Source organism: Chiloscyllium plagiosum, unplaced genomic scaffold (assembly GCF_037043375.1).
Source record: "Chiloscyllium plagiosum isolate Xiang-an unplaced genomic scaffold, Cpla_swu_hap1 HiC_scaffold_26, whole genome shotgun sequence".
Classification (NCBI taxonomy): domain Eukaryota; kingdom Metazoa; phylum Chordata; class Chondrichthyes; order Orectolobiformes; family Hemiscylliidae; genus Chiloscyllium; species Chiloscyllium plagiosum.
The window spans coordinates 22,617,149-22,637,082 of record NW_028270164.1 but is presented as its reverse complement, the minus strand read 5'-3'; the positions used below and the strand labels follow the sequence as shown (position 1 = coordinate 22,637,082).

The 19,934-nt window shown below is 39.9% G+C and overlaps 1 protein-coding gene across 3 annotated transcripts in view; it reads left to right on the top strand.

The window, feature by feature from the left end:
* LOC122563182 (uncharacterized) overlaps nt 1-19,511 on the top strand; it is a 103,546-nt gene extending 84,035 nt beyond the window's left edge. For 2 of the 3 annotated variants that reach the window (XM_087973573.1, XM_087973572.1), the window contains one exon: nt 15,453-19,511. The gene's annotated coding sequence lies outside the window, so the exon portion shown is untranslated. Of the gene's footprint in view, nt 1-15,001; nt 15,130-15,452 lie in introns of all 3 variants that reach the window. The other variant, XM_087973571.1, reaches the window with a different exon arrangement.
* Nucleotides 19,512-19,934: the final 423 nt, after the last annotated feature.

Here is a 19,934-nt window from a genome sequence, read left to right as displayed (position 1 = left end):
ATGAGAAATGGGCAGAGCTTCATCAAGTCACATTGCCAGAAGATTATGGAATGGAGATATTGTGAGTGGTGCACGCGCTACCACTAGGGGTCATTTAGGAGTGAAAAAAACTTTAAGCAAAATGCAAACATTTTTACTGGCCTGGACAGCACAAGGATGTAGTTGACTTTTGCCAGACATGTTATACATATCAGTTAATTGGAAAACCACAGGCAATAATAAAACCCTCCTCTTTAATACCTATTCCTGCTTTTACCTGATTCTTAATTGAATGCGTAGTACCCCTACCTCAAACAAAAAGTGGGAATCAGTATTTGTTAACAATAATGGACATGTCCACTAGATTTCCAGAGGCAGTTCCATTATGCAAGGTCACAGCTAAAAAGATTGTAGAGGAGTTACTCAAAGTTTTCACCAATATGGACTAACCAGAGCGATACAGTCAGATCAAGGGTTAAACTTTACATCAAATTTATTCAAGACAGTTACAGACAACTTCAGAATAAAAAAATTCAGTCTACTGCATACCATCCAGAGTCACAGGGAGCGCTAGAAAGGTGTCAGCAGATATTAAAGACCATGTTGAGGATTTATAGTCAAGACTATCCAGGTGATTGAGATAAGTCTATGCTTCTTGCGATCAGAAATGCACCAAATGAATCGACCAAATTCAGTCCATTTGAATTAGTTTTTGGGCACAAAGTGAGAGGACCACTAAAATTATGAAGGGGAAATTGGTAAGTCAGAATTCAGAGCCTGCATATTTGGACTGTGTGTCAAATTTTAGGAAACGATTAAATAGAGCAGGGGGGTCTATTTAATCACAGCATACCATGAAACGGGAAGCAGACAAGAAACCAAAAACGTGTGATTTTGCTATCAGGGATAAGATGTTAGTGTTACTTCCAGTGATAGGTGAACCTTTAAAAGCAAGGTTTAAGTGGATATTATCAAGTCGAAGTGTAATTGAGTGAGGTGAACTGTTTGATAAGGACTCCAGACAGAAATCTGTGTCATGTGAATATGTTCAAAAGGTATTTTGATAGGGAAAGAAAGCAAAAGGAGAATGGGTTATTGGCTACAACAGAGTGAACAACCAACTTCAGAGGATTCCGAATTGGACATTCCTCAAATGAAATTGGACAATGAAGAAGAAGATCAAAATGACTTGAAAGGGTTATTACTGTCACATGGGGAGATATGTAGAAATTAGCTGGGAAGTACGAACCTAATTATGCATAGTGTAGATATAGGAGATGCCGTTCCAATTAAGCAACATCCTTATAAGCATAACCCTCTAACGTTGGCACAGTTTCAAAAGGAGATTGAATGCATATTCCAAGATGACATAATTGAAATGAGTTACAGTGACTGGAGCTCACCCATACCAGATGGTAGCCAACGGTTTTGTGTGGACTATTGACAAGTCAATGCAGTTACAAAGTCTGATGCATATCCGATTCCATGTTAGGAAGACTGTGTTGAAAAGGTGTGACAAGCAACTTATATTTCTAAGTTGGACTTGCTCAGAGGACACTAGCAGAAAGAGCAAAGGCAATTTTGGCTTCTGTAACACCGAATGGACTGTATTGATTTAAGGTCATGCCATTTGGTATGAAAAATGCACCAGCTACATTTCGGGGACTAACCAATAAGGTCATTGCCAGATTACCCAATTGTGTTGTATATTTTGATGACCTACTGATTTTTAGTCACACATAGAAGGAGCATTTGCAACATTTATCAGAATTATTCGATTGACTTCGGATTGATGATAAACCTGGCTAAAAGTGTATTTGCCAAAGCCCAAGTCACCTTCCTGAGCCGTGTTACTGGACATGGACAAATGGCCCCATGGAATGCAAAAAAACAAACTTAATTTAGGGATTGGATAAACAAAGGTTCCTGGGATTGACTGGATTTTATCAAAACTTCATACCACATTTTAGCAGTGTGGTTGTTCCACTCATTGAAGTACTAAAGAAAGGCAAGATGTTTCGTGGACAACAAACTATCAGAATGCATTTGACAGCCTGAAAGCTATGTTAACCATTGCCTTAGTATTAGCCACGTTTAATTATGCAAAGCCATTGAAGGTGTCTATCGACACAGGTGATGTAGGTGTTTGTGCTGTACTCTTGCAGGAAGATGATGATAAGGCAAAAATATCTTATTGGGTTTTTCTCCAGGAAATTGAACATTCTTCAGCAGAAATATTCGACAGTTGAGAAGGAGATTCTGAGCTTGGTGTTGGCGTTACAACATTTCAATGTTTATGTTACCAGTAACACATCTGGGACAAACATATACACTGACTGTAACCCATTGAAGTTTGTGGTGAAATTTAGGGACAAAATTGCCTGACTGTTTAGATGGGGTTTGTTGTTATAGCCATTCAATTTGAAAATTGTGCATGCGACAAGATGAGAAAACGTGGTTGCCGACATTGTCGAGACTTGAATGAGAAAAGAAACTGTTCAGTGGTCGGAGTAAAACAGACTGAAACAAAATGTAGTAGTGCGTGTTTGCATGATTATTGTCAATGTAATGTACAGGTGTACCCCGGTATCTGGGGTTGATACATTCAAAGACCTACTGCAGATACCCAGAACTGCGGATAGTAGCGAACCGCGTCATATAAATGGGAAAGTTACTCCCTGGAAGCCTCCTGGAATTATTTCTGGAATGTTCCATGTAATAGTTTTGGACTGCGGTAAACCGTGGAAACTGAATCTGCAGATACAGGGATTCTACTGTATATGTGCGTTACAGTGTACTAACAATTTAAGATTAAGAGGTTTTAAAATGAAGCCATTTTTGGATATTGATGGTCCACTTTTCTTAAGGAGGGAGGTGTGACGATGCTGCTTGTTTAACAAAGTTATGCTGTCTTTGGCTTTTTTTTAATCGGGTCGTAAAATCAACGATTATGAAAAGTCTGGCTTGGATGGTTTTGGGGCCAGTTTGCTTATGGCAACATATACTGCCTCAAAAAAGGCTTTCACGTTTTAAGCAAAAACAGTTGTACAATGAAAAGGGAGTGGCCAGTTCTCCCAGCTCAGCTTCTCTGGTTTGATATGGTTTTGGCAGGCCAACTATTCTCTGAAAGCAGTCAGGCAGTTGAAAAAGCTGCTGGAGCCAAAGAAGCAGGTCCATGCTGATCTTCCTTTCTCTCAGACATCTCTCCTGCAAGACCCTGTGTTTGATTTTACCTTTTTGTGTCAAGGGATGTTTATGGGGATTGTTGCAAGTATTTGGAACAGCCTCATTAAGTTGATATAATCTATTGGCTTTTCAGGTAGGTGAAGTTATTCTGTATTCTGTTCTCTTTTGTGTGTTTCATTCATTAATATTGTAAATATACTTTGTTTTGTTTGAAGCTAAGTAGTTTGACCAGCTGCATACCTCCAGGAATATCTGTGTTACAAGTGCTTAAAATAACTAGCAAAGTTAGAGTCTGGGTGACTTTCTTGAAATGTTTGATAGGGTCTGGCCTGGTCCATAACAACACAAAATCCCGTATTGTAGCACAATTTAACAAGCATTGGAAAAAAAAATTTTAATCAACTACTACGCAACTTAATTATACCCTTCAAATTCCCAAATACACCACAATTATAATTGCTCCAGAAAATAGATAAACAGTTTAACACCTATACTCTGAGAGGGGAAAATAATGTGGTTAGGGTAAACAAAATCTGAACAATCAGAGGTCTAGACCACAAGGTGTAAAGATTACCTCAGTCCTTCTAATTTAGACAACAGCACAACAATGTTGCAAATAGGGTGAAGACTGTTCTTTGATTCATTGGTTGGTAAGGTGGACCGAGGACTAGAATAAATTCTTCATTTTAAACTTCCTTGTTTTTTTTTTTTGTCTTTCCCACATGATGGGGAAGTGAGTGAATGTGAGAAAAATACTTGACTGCAGGATCTCCCCATTTCTTTTCTGTGCTGCTGTTGGCACTTGCATTTTTTTTAATACTCAGAAACTCAACCAATTAGATGGATGTACCAGGCAGAATCCTGAAAGATTCTCAGTACTGCTCAATCTCATTTTCCCTCTCTCTGCTTGAGAAAGCAACATTTTACCACAGCTCAACAATATATTCAGCACTTGTTCTTTAAGTTGCAAAATTTTCCTGGTATTCCTGTCATGATAGAGAAATATCCGTTTCAGATTACAATTCCAAAAATGAAAAATATGCAGTCTCTTACGTAGGTAAGAGTAACAAATTTGGTATATAATTCATTGAGCTGCCCAAACATTTGTTGTATCTGTCCAAGTAACTTAATGGATATGAAAGAAGTTAATTCAGGTCCTTTTTTGGCATAAAAGCCAGTTATGGTATTTCATTGTGGAATGACCTGATTATCAAACATGTCACTAGTTTCCTATGATGCAATCTTTTTTTACAGTAAATGTCCTTTTATTTTTCAGTGAAACACTTTGCTGCAGTGAAATTGGCTGTGACATTTTAACCACTTTTTTGAAAAAAGTTATGGTAATTCATTGCTTTCTTCCTCTTGTTTACGACTGGTATTTTTATTAACTTATGAAGATCACTGTATCCAATGAGCTTTTTTTCCAATCTCTACTAACTTCTTGTCATGTTCAAATTCTCACGAAACTTGTCAAACCAATCAGCTGCCTACACACTTCACAGTGCAATTCAAACAGAATATGCAGCCACATATACATACATCTAAAAACTTTAGAGGCCACCACATTTTCAAATGTTTATTGGAGAAGAGAAATAAGGTCTTTTTATATACAGCAATATAAAAATTAGAAGCAGGAGTAGGCTATTTTGCCTTTCTAGCTTTCTCCCACCATTCAATATGATCACAGTTGATCATCAGCTCAATACCCTCATCCATATCCCTTTCTTCTCATATCCCTTGATCCTTTTAGCCCTAAGAAATATATATTTAACTCCTTGAAAACATTCAATATTTTGCCTCAACCACTTTGTGTGGCACGGAATTCCAGTCGCCACTTTCTGCATTATTGCAAATATTTATACATTACGTGAATATTGCGCACATTAGTTGCAGAGATTGTTAGGAACACACTAGCCTCTGGTCAGTCTTGAGGCCCTCCTTGATGCTGACCAGGTCCTTGTGACATCATTGTAGTGGTGCTTACTGTAATCAGGTATTAACTTGTTCAGATCCATGTACAGCACTATGTAGCTGGGCTCCTGTGCTGCATTGGTAAAGTCCCTACCTCTGAGCCAGGAGGCTCTGGTTCTAGTCCCACCTGCTCCAAAGGTTTGTAATGACATCTCTGAGCAGATTGATTAGAGAATATTTACAACACTATTCAGGAGAGGTTGTGCATTTCATTTTTGATAACTTTTATCAATGTCATTTAATATTCAGCCCCCCCCACCGATATGTATGAAGTTTCCCATTTGATTGGATAGTCTGTTAGCCAATTAGTACTAAGGCCCAAAATGTGATTTGCTTTCCTAGCATAGATTTTCCTATTGCCGCTTCATCAAGCATGCTGTACACATCAATGGAGATATTCAGTGTCCCATTCAGCTGAGAATGATAACTTGCTGTGTAATGAGGTACCAATATCCTATCAGCCTAATGTGTAAAAAGAGAGAAAATAGAATTACATAGAACATTACAGCATAGTACAGGCCCTTCGGCCCTCATCTATGGAACTGATCTGAAGCCCGTCTAACCTACACTATTCCATTTTCATAAATATGTTTATCCATTAAAGCAGTCATCCTGACCCATCCACCTGGATTAGAGACTGGAGGATTAAGTTTCAATTCAGGACTTGAGCACAAAATGATGGTAACATTGAGGGAATGCTGCATTGCTGATGTACCTACTCTTGGCATTGTTTCTCTAAACTAGTGGCTTTGGTCTTGATTTAACATATCAACTGAAATACATCACCTGGGCTCTTACTTTGGTCCTGTATGTTTCAGCCCGGAAAATAATAACCTCACTCAACAAAATAATTACATAAAACATATTTAGCTTTTAAAAATTATTCAATGTGGTGTGGGTGTTGCTGGCTTGGACACCATTTATTACCGAGTTATCCTGGGCAAAGTGCTGGTGAGCTGCATTCTCAAACTGCTGCTAACCTGGGGGTATAGGGACACCACAATTTTGTTAATAAGAGGGTTCCAGGATTTTGACTCAACAACTGAAAGAATAATGATATATTTCCCTTTCAGGATAATAAGTGGCTTGGAGGAGAACTTGCAGGTGTGGGACTTCCACAGATCTGTTGCCCTCACGCTTCAATGTGGTAGAAGTTGCAGGTTTAGATGCTGTTGTTGGAAGAGTTTTGATGAGTTACAGCAGTGCATCTTCTTGACTACCCTAAAACTTGAGTTACAGAATATAGTTTTACCCTCATTACCACTGGGCCCTTAGTCAGAGTGGTCTGAGCTGAAATCTTGGTGAGTAGTTTTCAAACAAGGGGGAGCATGATAAGGTAGAAGTAACCTTATGGACATCTGAGATTGAAAAAGGAGTTAATGTTTCGGTAAAGCAACTTGGCCAATGGTCTTAATCAGACTGAGAGTTTTAGTCTGTTTTTCTACTGGCCTTTTTTCAGATCCATTCCCTGTTAGAGAGTAAAACCACAATGGAACTCAAGTAACAAGTGAACAAGGCCATAGGGAAATACTGTATATATTTGAGTAATAGTTGAATTTTTTTGACTACATTTTAAGGTTAAATTTATGGGGTTGACCATTACAAGGATACTACTTTCGAGGGGCTGAAGTTCATGCCTGTCAAAATTCATACCGTATCATTAGCAGAAGCCCTTTGATCTCTAAACAAACAAAGATTTAAAAAAATGAATTATGGTAATTCTGAAAACCCGGAGCAGGAATATCTGCCAGTGGACTGGAACACCCAGAGCAGAGCGGAACAGCCGGCAGACTGACTCATAAACGTTAATCTGTTATCTGTGGACAACGAGTGTCGACTTTTACACATATGTGGAAAATTCCAAGTTATTTGGTCAGAAATAGGGGTTGACTTTTCCATGAGATTGGCTTTTCCATGAGATAGAGTATATATGGTAATTCGCAAATGCAGGTATTAACTCTCATACACTTTCTCAGACATTGTTTTGAAATGAGATAATTTCCAGGCTTAAGGTTGTTTTAACTCTTTTGCTGATTGGTTAACTTCTAGTATTGACATTCCTTCTATCAATTGCATCAAGTGGCTGCCCAAATCCAGGTGTGAATGTGATTTATTTAATTGACTGTGTGCCTTGGGCTTTGATTTTGCTGATTTTTATTTAAAACTTGAACTATTCGTGAACATATGAACACAGAAAACTAAGTGGGGTTTTAATATATTAGGAGAAAGTGAGGACTGCAGATGCTGGAGATCAGAGCTGAAAATGTGTTGCTGGAAAAGCGCAGAGGTCAGGCAGCATCCAAGGAGCAGGAGAATCGACATTTTGGGCATGAGCCCTTCAGGAATGAGGAGAGTGTGCCAAGCAGGCTAAGATAAAAGGTAGGGAGGAGGGACTTGGGGGAGGGGCGTTGGAAATGCGATAGGTGGAAGGAGGTTAAGGTGAGGGTGATAGGCCGGAGTGGGGGTGGGGGCGGAGAGGTCAGGAAGAAGATTGCAGGTTGTACAACCACAAGGGATGAACTCCGATTTCTCCAGTTTCCTCATTTCCCCTCCCCCCACCTTGTCTCAGTCCCACCCCTCGAATTCAGCACCACCTTCCTAACCTGCAATCTTCTTCCTGACCTCTCCGCCCCCACCCCCACTCCGGCCTATCACCCTCACCTTAACCTCCCTCCACCTATCGCATTTCCAATGCCCCTCCCCCAAGTCCCTCCTCCCTACCTTTTTATCTTAGCCTGCTTGGCACACTCTCCTCATTCCTGAAGAAGGACTCATGCCCGAAACGTCGATTCTCCTGCTCCTTGGATGCTGCCTGACCTGCTGCGCTTTTAATATATTAGCCTTTATTTAGAGGGAGGGCCGAAGTCAAGATTGCAAGAAGGAAAACAATGAAGCAAATGAATGACCAAAGTAATTAAGCCTTGCAATTTATCTTTTCTTTATCCTCCATTGCAAAAGAATTAGGACTCCTATGGAGAGAACTTAACAACTTTTCCATGTTCTAACTTCATGGCAGTTACCTCAGTCTCTGCTTCTTCCTTAATATATGTTACGTCTCCATCCAGAAACATTATTAGTTTATTAACTGCTTTATTATCCTCCGAGGTGCAAAAAAGATGTTACTTCAGTGTCATCTTCTAAATATTTCAAAAGCTTTTTTTTTTCTCCATACCAGAATGGCTGTTTGCAACAACCTCTTTTTTTTTTCCTCAAAAAAACTTTGCTAACTTCTTGGTTCAGCATCAAATTCTCATTATAGGGAATATCTTCAGAAAACAATTTTGCTGGAACTTGTGTTTAGTTTTTAAGTCCTTTTCTTTTGAAAGGTGCAACCACTGACTGTTCCAGCATAAGCAGCTTATTTTGGGTCTTTGCATATCTGTTACCGAGGGTGTTATGTCGGTTTTATTGCAGAAATGTCTTCAGTAATACTTTGTGATCAGGAATGAAAGGATATTTTTGCTAATGCACTTTCCTATCCATTGAGATTTTGGTCTTGATTTTATTCATCTCAATCCAAGGAGTAAAAACACAAAATTGTCTTGTGCGTGGGAAGCCTTTGTCATCAGTTGTCATCTTCATATTGAAACAAATGAAGCACTGGCAAGTTTTGAGAAGATTTGTAGCTCAAGTTGAAGTTCTGGATGTAGGTTTGTTCGCTGAGCGGGATGGTTCGTTTACAGGCGTTTCGTCACCATACTAGGTAACATCAGTGAGCCTCCAGATGAAGCACTGGTGGTATGGCCGGCTTTCTATTTACGTGTTTAGGTTTCCTTGGGTTGGTGACAACATTTCCTGTGGTGATGTCATTTCCTGTTCTTTTCCTCGGAGGGGGGGATAAATGGAATCCAAGTCGGTATGTTTGTTGCTAGAGTTCCGGTTGGAATGCCATGCATCTAGGAATTCTTGCGTGTGTCTCTGTTTGGCTTGTCCTAGGATGGGTGTGTTGTCCCAGTTGAAGTGGTGTCCTTCCTCATCTGTATGTAAGAATACTAGTGAGAGTGGGTCATGTGTTTTTGTGGCTAGTTGATGTTCATGTATCCTAGTGGCTAGTTTTCTGCCTGTTTGTCCAATGTAATGTTTGTTACAGTTCTTGCAAGGTATTTTGTAAATGACATTAGTTTTGCTTGTTGCCTGTATAGAGTCTTCCAAGTTCATTAGCTGCTATTTTAGTGTGTTGTTGGGTTGGTGGGCTACCATGATGCAAAGAGGTCTCAGCAGTATTGCAGTCACTTCCGAAATGTCTTTGATGTAGGGGCAAGTGGCTAGGGTTTCTACACACATTTTGTCTGCTTGTTTGGGTTTGTTGCTAAGAAATCAGCAGTCTGTATTCATTGGGTACCCATTCTTTTTGAATATACTTTGTAGGTGATTTTCCTCTGCTGTTCATAGTTCCTCTGTGCGTGTGTAGTGGATGGCCAAAATAATGTTCTAATGCAATCTTGTTTGTGGGTGTTGGGGTGATTGCTTCTGTAGTTCATTATTTGGTCTGTATGTATTGTTTCCCTGTAGATGAAGCACTGTATCCTGTACCCCTTGCTTGCACAAAATGTGAATATTTAGACTGGTTTGCATTTTTAAGAATCTTTATGGACAGTTTAAAGTTAATAGGTGGAATATTTATACCTCGATCATTGATATCGCAATTGCAACCAGAGTCTTGTTAATGCACGGATAACAATTTACATTTTAAAGTGACTTTCTAGTTGAAGTTGGTGGAAACTCAGCTATGATTTGTACACCATTCTCAGCCTGACAATAACTATATAATTAATGGGACAGTACGTGATCAAATGTCACTTTCAAGCCATCACTTCATTGTCATGACACAGTTAAGATGAATCCTGTAGATGTTAACTATTCAAGAGAAAATGTCGTCTGTAATTCAGAAACTATTGGTTGGATCACCAGTGAATCATAGAATCCCTACAATGTGGAAGTAGGCCATTCAGTTCATCGAATCTGTACCAACCCTCCAAAGAGCATGCCACCAAGATGCACCACCCATCCTAGTAACCCTACATTTCTCATGGCTAATCCACCACCTGCAATCCCTAGACATTCTGGACATTTAGCATGGCCAATCCACCTAACCTGCGCATCTTTGGACTGTGGGAGGAAACCAGAGCACCATACACGCAGGGAGACTATGCAACTCCATGCAGACATTTGTCCGAGGGTGATGTTAAACCCAGGTCCCTGGTGCTATGAGGCAGCAGTGTTAACCACTGAGCCACTGTGTCCTGTGTAATGACAGAACTATTTGAAATTTCATGAGTGGTTTAGTTTCTAATTTCCATGTGCAACATAAATATGTATTAAGTTTACAGTGCCAATGCAGCCTTGCCTTCAGCAGTGTTGTCTAATAAACCAAGTTAGCCCGAGATCTTCTTAGAGATGATTTTTCATTTTGGGCTCCAGAACTGCCATTCTCTCAGAAATGAAGCTTCTAAGCATTCTGTTTTTTTTTGTGCTTCTTCTGGACTTCCCACACTACTCTGGATAGCTCTGCAAATATTCATGAGTCACAACATTCAGGTCAGGCTGGATTTAATGCACCCTGTGGCAGTGAAAATTCTGGAGGATGGGCCCATTGTGGAGACTCTATCTATCTATTGATGCCCTGATTAAGTCAGAAGGTGGTGCGCTGACCTGGGAATCCAGGGCCAACCTCATGGATATCAGTTAGGAACCTTAAAAGCTAAAAGACACACCCATAATCCACAGGAATAAATAGAAGCCACATAACTTTCCTGTATCTCCTGAAGTCACTTAGCATAAACCTGTCAACTTTCTCTTTCTTTGAAGTACTGTGTGCCTAATCAAAGGATTTGTCATCGGAAAGATGGGAGGCCACTGAAAGCCAGTCCTACCTCCTTGCTACCACCCAACTCCATGGTCCCCATCCTGCTCTCATTAATCTCTTGACCTGTGGTCCCTTGACAATCCTAGATTCATGTTTGGTATAGCTGCAATTATTTCCAGTGACACTGAGCACCAGTGGAGAACCGCCGGCTTCTGATTTGGCAACAGCTTTTGATGGATGGTATTTTCATCACAGGTCCTGAGTTCTGGCAAAGACCTTATGGTGTCTGATTATCATCCAACCTCCCCCAGTGTAACTGGATGGTCCCTCCCTATGCTCCAGCAAAGACCTTGTCAGGCTGATGTAAATCCAGTACACAATTGGAAATTGTCTTTCGAATATGTCAACTACAATAAAAGGAGAAGGATGTGCCCCATTAGCCATTAGCATTTCTGGTGCAAGATTTATTCTAAAACACTTGGTGTTACTGTTACAAATGCTCATTTTGTTTTCTTTTGAATTAATTACAAATATAACACAAGCATACAGTCATTAAAATGCCAGTTGAGCAACAAACTTGGCAACTGTACCCAATTTATACAACAGTGAACAATTCCCTCACTTTTTTTGGATTGGTACTAGTAATAATGCTAATGAATAATGGCGCATGGCTTATTAAAGATACATGTCTGCATTCAAGCCTGTATCCACTGGTGTCTTATTATTTATTCTGGTGCTGTTGGGCATATATCACTAAAAGTGACCATGGTTACTGACAGACCTTTGGAGTCCAGAGGAGAGATTACAGCCGCTACATTTTATAATGAACGGTGGTATTGATATTAGGAATGAGATGACACTTTAAGTCTCCTGGCAGCAGACTTAAACTTCTGAATATTCTTTCAAGACAGGTGGGTTTCCACAATGACCTGCTTCAAGACGGTTTTAAGGGGTAGTAATTTTTGTGCCCTTTGCCACTTCAAGTTGGTTCCTTTCTACAAAGTGGCAATGTGCCGTGCAAAAGAGTAACTCTGCTGCGATGTTGTAAGCAGCAGAAGTATGTGCATTGTGCTGAGTTGTCGTCCATCATTGGTGTCATTGTAGCTGGGTTCTTTTGTATTGTTTTCATATGAGGCTCTGTCAAGGTGTGCTTGTCAAGCTGTAATGTATGCCCTCTGGGTATGCAGGGTGAATAGTGGAAGATTGTAAAGATATGTGAAAGGTTTGCATAGGCCAACAGAAAAAATACACAGTTGCCTGGAAACATTATGGCACTTGTGTTCTTGTACCTTCCTTTTGGAAAGGCTCATATTAACTTGTATTTTTTTAAATTAAATCTCTCATAATTGTTCTTGGATCTTGCAGATTGTTATTGCATTGTCAATATTTTCTACCACTTCCTGTGAGAGTGAGGGCTGTTTCCTCCAGGTATTGATTTTGTGATGGTTGGTTGCTTGTCAATTCTGGTCTCCAATCTCTCTTTATCTGCACCTTTTGCCTCTTGAGCAGCACAGTGGTGCTAGTGGGGGCAAGTGGCTTTTCTGTAGGCAACACTTGGTACAAACAGGGCTGCTAATTGCTGCATTTGTTGCCAATGAACATATTCCCTACCTTTTGGTATTAGCAACAAGGAGGATTTTAACATACTTCAGGAGGATTTGCACTGATGAAGTAGGCATACGTATGAAATGAAATGCAGGTTTATGTGAAAATATTAATAAGAAGTGATATTAAGTGTAAGTAGGTACAACTTTATAAAGGATGCTGGACTCTGGGATATATGTATGCAAATCCTGGAGGCAGGACAAGTTGAGAAACCTGTTGCATCCTTGGCTTTAATAATGGGTGTATAATATACAAAAGCAATGAGGTTTTGCGAAACTCTAATTAGACCACAGCTGAAGTATTGGGCAGCATATGTTTTAAGAAGGTCAAGGCCTTGGAGAAACCTCCAGGGCAGGAGGAGGGAGAGGGTTAATGTTCATGAAGAGAATTATAAGAACAATACGTGGGATGACAGGGTGTTCGGTTAAGTTGAGGGATTAACAATGGTCAAAGATGCTCAAGACAATGAGTGATGTGGATTGAGGAGATAGAAATTGAAGATGATTTATTGCAAAAGCACGAGAGGTGATCAATACATGGGGAAACATTTGTTTACGCAGCAAGTTTGTGTGACCTGGAATGCACTGTCTGAAAAGACAGTGGAAGTGGAAGCAGAATCATGAATAACATTTACCAAAGACTTTGGGGAGAAAAAGAAACACAGGGAGAAGAGCAGAGGAGTGATATTAATTGAAAATCTCTGATCTGGCACGGGCACAATGAATGGAATGGTCTTAATCTTTCTGACTTATTATGAGTGCAACAAAGAGACAGAAGTTTTCTGCATAAACACACCAAAGAGAAACCTTTTTTATTGAGGCCTGGCTTCATATTGGCAAAGATGCACTTGGCATTTCTCCAGAAGTGATAAGGTATTCTTTTCCCCAGGTATGAGAGACCTGTGAGACTGCACTTACTTATCATGTCATTTTCATCTTTAGAGAGATTGGTCATCTATCCCAGTAGAATCCTTATCAACTGCTGCGCTTTGAATAAACAAAATTTTCAAGGTGTCTCCGTGAAAGGAAGAGTTCCTTGTGACCTACTATCCTCATGCACATAATGGTGTGTTTGCCCACTCAGCAGCAACTGCCTAAGATATGCTGAGTGACCAATTATTATAACTCCTAACCATTAGCTGCTGGTCAGTCTCGGTGTTCCTATTCCTTAAGTAGGACCTTGAATATCAAAATTATACCATGGAAATCTGTAACCTAAACAAGCACAGTCTTGGTTTTGGCTGGCCTCAGAAAATCAGGACTTTAGTTTACCAAACTGTCGCCCCTGTCAGTCATATTGCTGCATTGTTTAAGTTCTTGGTTGCAGTTTAAACTCCAATCAGAATATTGATTTGTTTGTTTGGGACTTCAATCAATAAGGCAACAGGAGATAGCCTGCTGCAGGAACGTCAGGAAACTTGTGTTGCAAATAATAAGCTGATTTGCCTGGGTTGCAACCTAACTGGTATATCCTGGCTCTTGCTTTCCAGTTCAGCTTCGAACATAGGTCAATAATTGGTCTCTGGTCTCTCCCCAAGCAGCACGGTGGCACAGTGGTTAGCACTGCTGCCTCACAGCACCAGACACCTGAGTTCAATTCCCACCTCATGCAACTGACTGTGTGGAGTTTGCACATTCTCCCTGTGTCTGCGTGGGTTTCCTCCCACAGTCCAAAAATGTGCAGGTTAGGTGAATTGGCCATGCTAAATTGCCCGTAGTGTGAGGTGAAGGTGTATATGGTAGAAGTATGGGTCTGGGTGGGTGTGGACTTGTTGGGCCGAAGGGCCCCTTTCCACCATGAGTCTTTTGCTTCTAATTGGACAGCAGGATAACCTCTCTTTCAAACTGTCCCCAAATTGGTCAGCTGAAGCTGTTGTTTAATAACTCCTTGCAAGTCATAATCCATAGCATGATCAATAACTTTACATTCTGATTGGCCTAGGTGGGGTCAGACTTAATGCTAATTGTTTGAGTGGCATGCGTTCAATGTCTAATTGGCTCCTAAACATGATAGTGATTGATGTCATCTCTCACTGTCTCCTGTCTGGTTCCTTAAACTATCAATTATCCATAGGCCTGTCCTCTCAGTCTTCACTTTAATTGGCAAAATTCCATTAAATCAATCACTTATGACTGGCTTTTTGTCTCTGAGAGGCCACTGTTATGTGATTTTGTTTTGTCTCTCTGGTTGAATGGCAAGTAGGAGTTTCCTTTTTTTGAAAAACAAAGAGTATAGAGTAAGTAGTTGCTTTGAATCTCAAAGGTATATAAACTAATACATATATACAGATCACAAACTACTAATTTGAACAGATTATTATAGAATATCCAAGAACCGTGAAGTAGTGAAATGTACTTTATTACATAGTCTTGAGTGATTTGAGTAGTCAAGAAGATAGGCAACTACAAGCTTAAAAACACCTGATTACCTTTTGTCAATTTTTTTCACTTATAGAACAGATTAAAACAACAGCAGTGCAGAGGCATAGATATGACCATGGTTTCTTGATAAGGGTTAATCAACTTGGAGGATATCAACTCTGCCTAATTCAAACTTGAACTAGGATGTCAAGTAGAAATAAGGTAAACGGGGCCTTTTGGATTTGTAGCAGTAACGGTCAAATAAACGTGCATTGTTTGTTAACAACCTCATGGAGAGGCGAAGCAGAGTCATGTAATATTAAAGTGCTGAAGCAACATTGGTTGCAGTTAAGTACAATTTATATATGTTTAGATTAATCAATTAATGTACTTTGAACAATTATAAATAAACTAAATCAATTATGAAATGTTAATTTCCTTTCTAATCCTACACATCTTCGCGATGCAAGAATGCTACTACTGAGGTTAAGAGACTTTTATAAATGCAAGTGACGCAGTTCATGTTTCCTCTTGTGTTCACTCAGCAGATGGATGGTGACTTTCCTGTGATGCTACTTTTTATAAGTGACCAGACTTCTTCCAGCTACTCGCCGAATATCCCTTTGTCCTGAAAGGATGAGTTGTTACTGGATGAACAGCAGTTAAGGGGGAGTGCACATGCTGATATTCCTTTTGCATTAAAAGTATTTGATTGTTAATATTTGTGATTTTCCCACTTCAATGCCGTTAGAGTCACAGAGATGTATGGCACGGGAACAGACCCTTTGGTCCAACTTGTTCATGCTGACTAGATATCCCAAATTAATCTAGTCTCATTTGCCAGCACTTGGCCCATATCACTGTAAATCCTTCCTATTCATACGCCCATCGCGATGTCTTTTAAATGTTGTAATTGTACCAACATCCACCACTTCCTCTGGTAGTTCATTCCATACCTGTACCAACCACCCTTTGCATAAAACTGTTGCCCCTTGGGTTCCTTTTAAATCTTTTCCTTTTCACCCTAAACCTATGCCCTCTATTTCTGGACTCCCCCACCCCAAGGAAAAGACCTTGTTTATTTACCCTATCCTCTTGTCTCATGATTTTATAAACCTTTTATAGGTTTAGCCCTCAGCCTCCGATACTCCAGGGAGAACAGCCCCAGCCTGTTCAGCCTCTCCCTATAGCTCAAACCCTCCAACTTTGGCAACATCCTTGTAAATCTTTTCTGAGCCCTTTCAAGTTTCACAACATCCTTCCTCTTGGAGGGAGACCAAAATTGCACACTATATTCTAAAAGTGGCCTAACCAATGTTCTGTACAGCCGCAACATGACCTCCCAACTTCTATTCTCAGTGTTGTCACATCCACATTGTTCTAGCTTATAATATGTTATGGGATGGTTTTTTGTTGGCATGTATTGACCTGTGTGGACGATAGGATGACTTGTTCTTGAAATCAGCCAGGAGAAAACTCAATCAGTGGCACCTTATGCATGGTATCTCAGTTTTTGGATGACTGACAGCCATGAGCTCTATCAAAGTACTGTGTCTCTCTTTTAAGATACAGGCTAGCACAAATCCCAATAACATTCAAGCAACTGGGAATATGTCTATACTGAAGAATATAGCAATGGCTTTCCAGCAATTCCTTTTTGTCCACATCAGCCCTGAGTTGCTTTTTGTCCTGCATGTGACCCAGATGTTGCTTGTGACTTAAACATGTCTTGTTTTATCTATGTGGTCATTATTTTGAATATAGTAATAGAGATTTTACAGGCCAGACATAGGTCATTTGGCCTATTGTATTTATGCCAGTCATCAAACATTCTTCTGTTCTAATTCCATTTCCCAACAGTTGGCCTGTAGCTTTTTACCCTATGGCATTTCAAATGCTCATCTAAATACTACTTAAATGCCATTCAGGCGGTGACTTCCAGATACCCACAATACTCTTGGTGACAAAGGATTTCCTCAAATCCCCTCTAATGTCCTATTCCTTATCTATCCTTCATGTCTGTGCCCCTCATAACGTTTGTAGACCTCAATCAGATACCCCCTCAGCCTTCTCTACTTGAAGGAAAACAACCTCAGCCACCCTCGTCGCTCTGCATTGCTAAATCGCTCCAACCCAGGCTACATCAAGATGGCTAAAGTGTTTCAGTGTGTCCCTGGAATAATCCATATGGTGGAAATGTTGCTTTAAGACTGTGCGTAAAATGTTACTTCATGAAAAAGCTGGTTTCACTGTGGGCCTCATGGTAATACGTAATAGAATTGGTTGTCATGGTATCTGGCTTTGTCACCTTAAGGTTAGAGAGAATGGTTGGAATCCTCCAGAACCCAATCATCTGGCTTGTCCTTTCCCCTGAAAAGATGTGATTGTTACAATTTCACAGCAGGACCTGCAGCTCTTACGAAAACTGAATAAAATGTGAAAGATGCTGAAGATGCTATCTCTCAGTCTATGTGCAACAATATCCATTTCATATGTGTGCTGATACATCAGTCACTTTTGACCAATCCATTTCAGACTTCTTGCATCCCTATCTTGTGTACTGTACTCATAGAAGAATGGTAAAATAGAATTCTAATTTCCTGTTGGGGTAAAATATGCAAATATTTAAATTACTTATGGATTTTTAATATGTTTGGTATCATTGAACAGGCAACTGAATACTGTATTGCCAAATTGGATGACTAGTTAATATAACTCAAGTTAACAGAATAGAAAAATTACATTAAATGAATGTGAATTTTAAGAATTGTTTTTCCAAAAATAGATAACAAGAAATGGATGATTGGATTTTTTTTTGGCTTCCTATGGCAAAACAAAAGTTGACTGTATAAAGTAACATGCCATATGGGCTTCAGGGAGAATAGGGTTAGTCAGGAAAGTAAAATCAAGGTTAAAAATTATGATCAGTCCTTGTTTTATTGAATGCTATTGGGTTATTGAATTTATTAGGCTCTGAAGAAGGGTCACTGGATCCAAAACATTAACACTGATTTCTCTCCACAAATGCACCAGACTTGCTGAGTTTTTCCAATAATTCCTGTTTTTGTTTCTGATTTTCAGTATCTGAAGTTCTTTTTTTTAATTGAATGTCAGATTAGTTTGAAGAGCTATATAGCCTCTTCCAGTTCCTCTTGTTATGTTTTTGTATGTCATGTAATAAACTAAGAACAAACCTGAATAGATGGTCAGATTTACAAAATTGGGCAGAAGAGAATATTTCCAATTCAGAGTCTGCCAAACTCTCAGCATTTTTTTTTTATCTTTAAGGCAAACTGGACGTTATCCTGAAATCTACATGAATGGTTCACATGGTTTCTTCTGGAAGCTGGTTTCATATGGTGTCTTAGATTGTGTCAATGCTGTTTCTAGCACCATCTGAAATCAGTGTTTTAGGAGGAAGAATGACAACCAAGTGGATACTGAAGCAAAAACCCGATTCAGTGATGTTCTTTCTCTACTCATCGGTGGAACTTTGCAAGCAAGGATGGTTCTCTTCCACTGTCAGGGTGAGTCTGTAGGGGACTGTACAGACCAATGCAGCTACTTGGGGCAGGTGGTGGTCATGAGAAGGGCAAGATAGGGCATTGGTGTGGCAACATGCTCCTTTTGCTGTTTTCTGTACTATCAATACACCCATAACCTCATACCTGCTCACCCCACCCAAAAAAAAAAATGCAAGAAGCTAATGAATTTCTGGTCTCAATCTTTGTGATTAAAGCAGCCTGTGCTGCAGCTGTCCTTTCTGTGCCCGTGGAGAAATAACATTCTGTGTTTGCTCCTTTACCAATTCCTGAGCCAGCAGCCTGCTCTGGTTTCTCTGCACCTCCCTTGATGCATCATTTGAGCTCATCTTGGTGAGCAACCTGACTCCTGTTCCCATTACCTCAATTTCCATCTAAACTCTTGATAACTTCCCATTTTGACCTCTCCAAATCAATGTCCTATTTCTTGCAATTCCATGTTTGAATCTGTCCATTTGACTTTCTCTTCCCACAACAACATTGATAGTCATGATCTATTTCACAAACAATATTGTCTATGTTGCACTTAATACCATTTCTCCTCTATCTTCTGACATAGTCAAACACGCCATCTACTTTCAACACATTTTTTCCATTGTTCAGGCATGTAGGAATTCCCTCACTTTTAGACACTCGATCATAGCAAGAATATCTCCAGCAATGACTTAACCTGTTAGTCCCATTAGGTTACTTCTAGTATTCTCCAAGAATATATCCTTGGCTGTCTCAATACAAGCTACCTCTTGACATTACATCCAAAAGCAGATTGGAATCAGATGCAGATGTTCATAGCAGATTTAACTGTAGCTTTAAATTGCCTCTGCCAAAGTGCTTCTGTGCTTGAACAGCATTAAGTCCCATATGAAACAGAGTTTTGTTCTAATTAAATATTGATGCTCTGCCTATTCCATCTCTCTCCTCAGCCACTGTTGTTTCAGTTTGAACCTTCATTGTCTTTTTTGGTGCCAAACTGAATTTCGAATTCCATGCCCCCTTCAATACAGGGACCAATGCCTCTCACTGCCTTAACCCTGGTCACTTCGGTTTCAGTCTTTCGGGTGCTGAAATCCTCTGTGAACTGTAGACCGGACAGTGCTGCACCCCCCCCCCCCCCCTCCTCCAGCCCAATGTCAATCTCCACTGCCCTTATCCTTTCATGGGGTGGGTGCTACTCTTGTGCTGCTCATTTTGATACTTCAATACTTTAAATGTAAATTCTCATCCTAACATTTGGGTCTATTAAAAGTTTAGACCTCCCTACCTCGAACTTATTCCTTTACAATCTTTTGTTCATTGTACTCTGGCCTCTGTGTCCCACAACTGGCAATTATGCAGTCGACCATCTCATCCCAAAGCATCAGAATTCCCTCCCTGAAATGCGCTTTGTCCTCCTTTTAAGACTCTCCTCCTCAGCCACCTCTTTGACACCTCTCAAATATCTCTTTGGCTCAGCATCAAATGGTGCCTGGATCTACTTTACAGAAG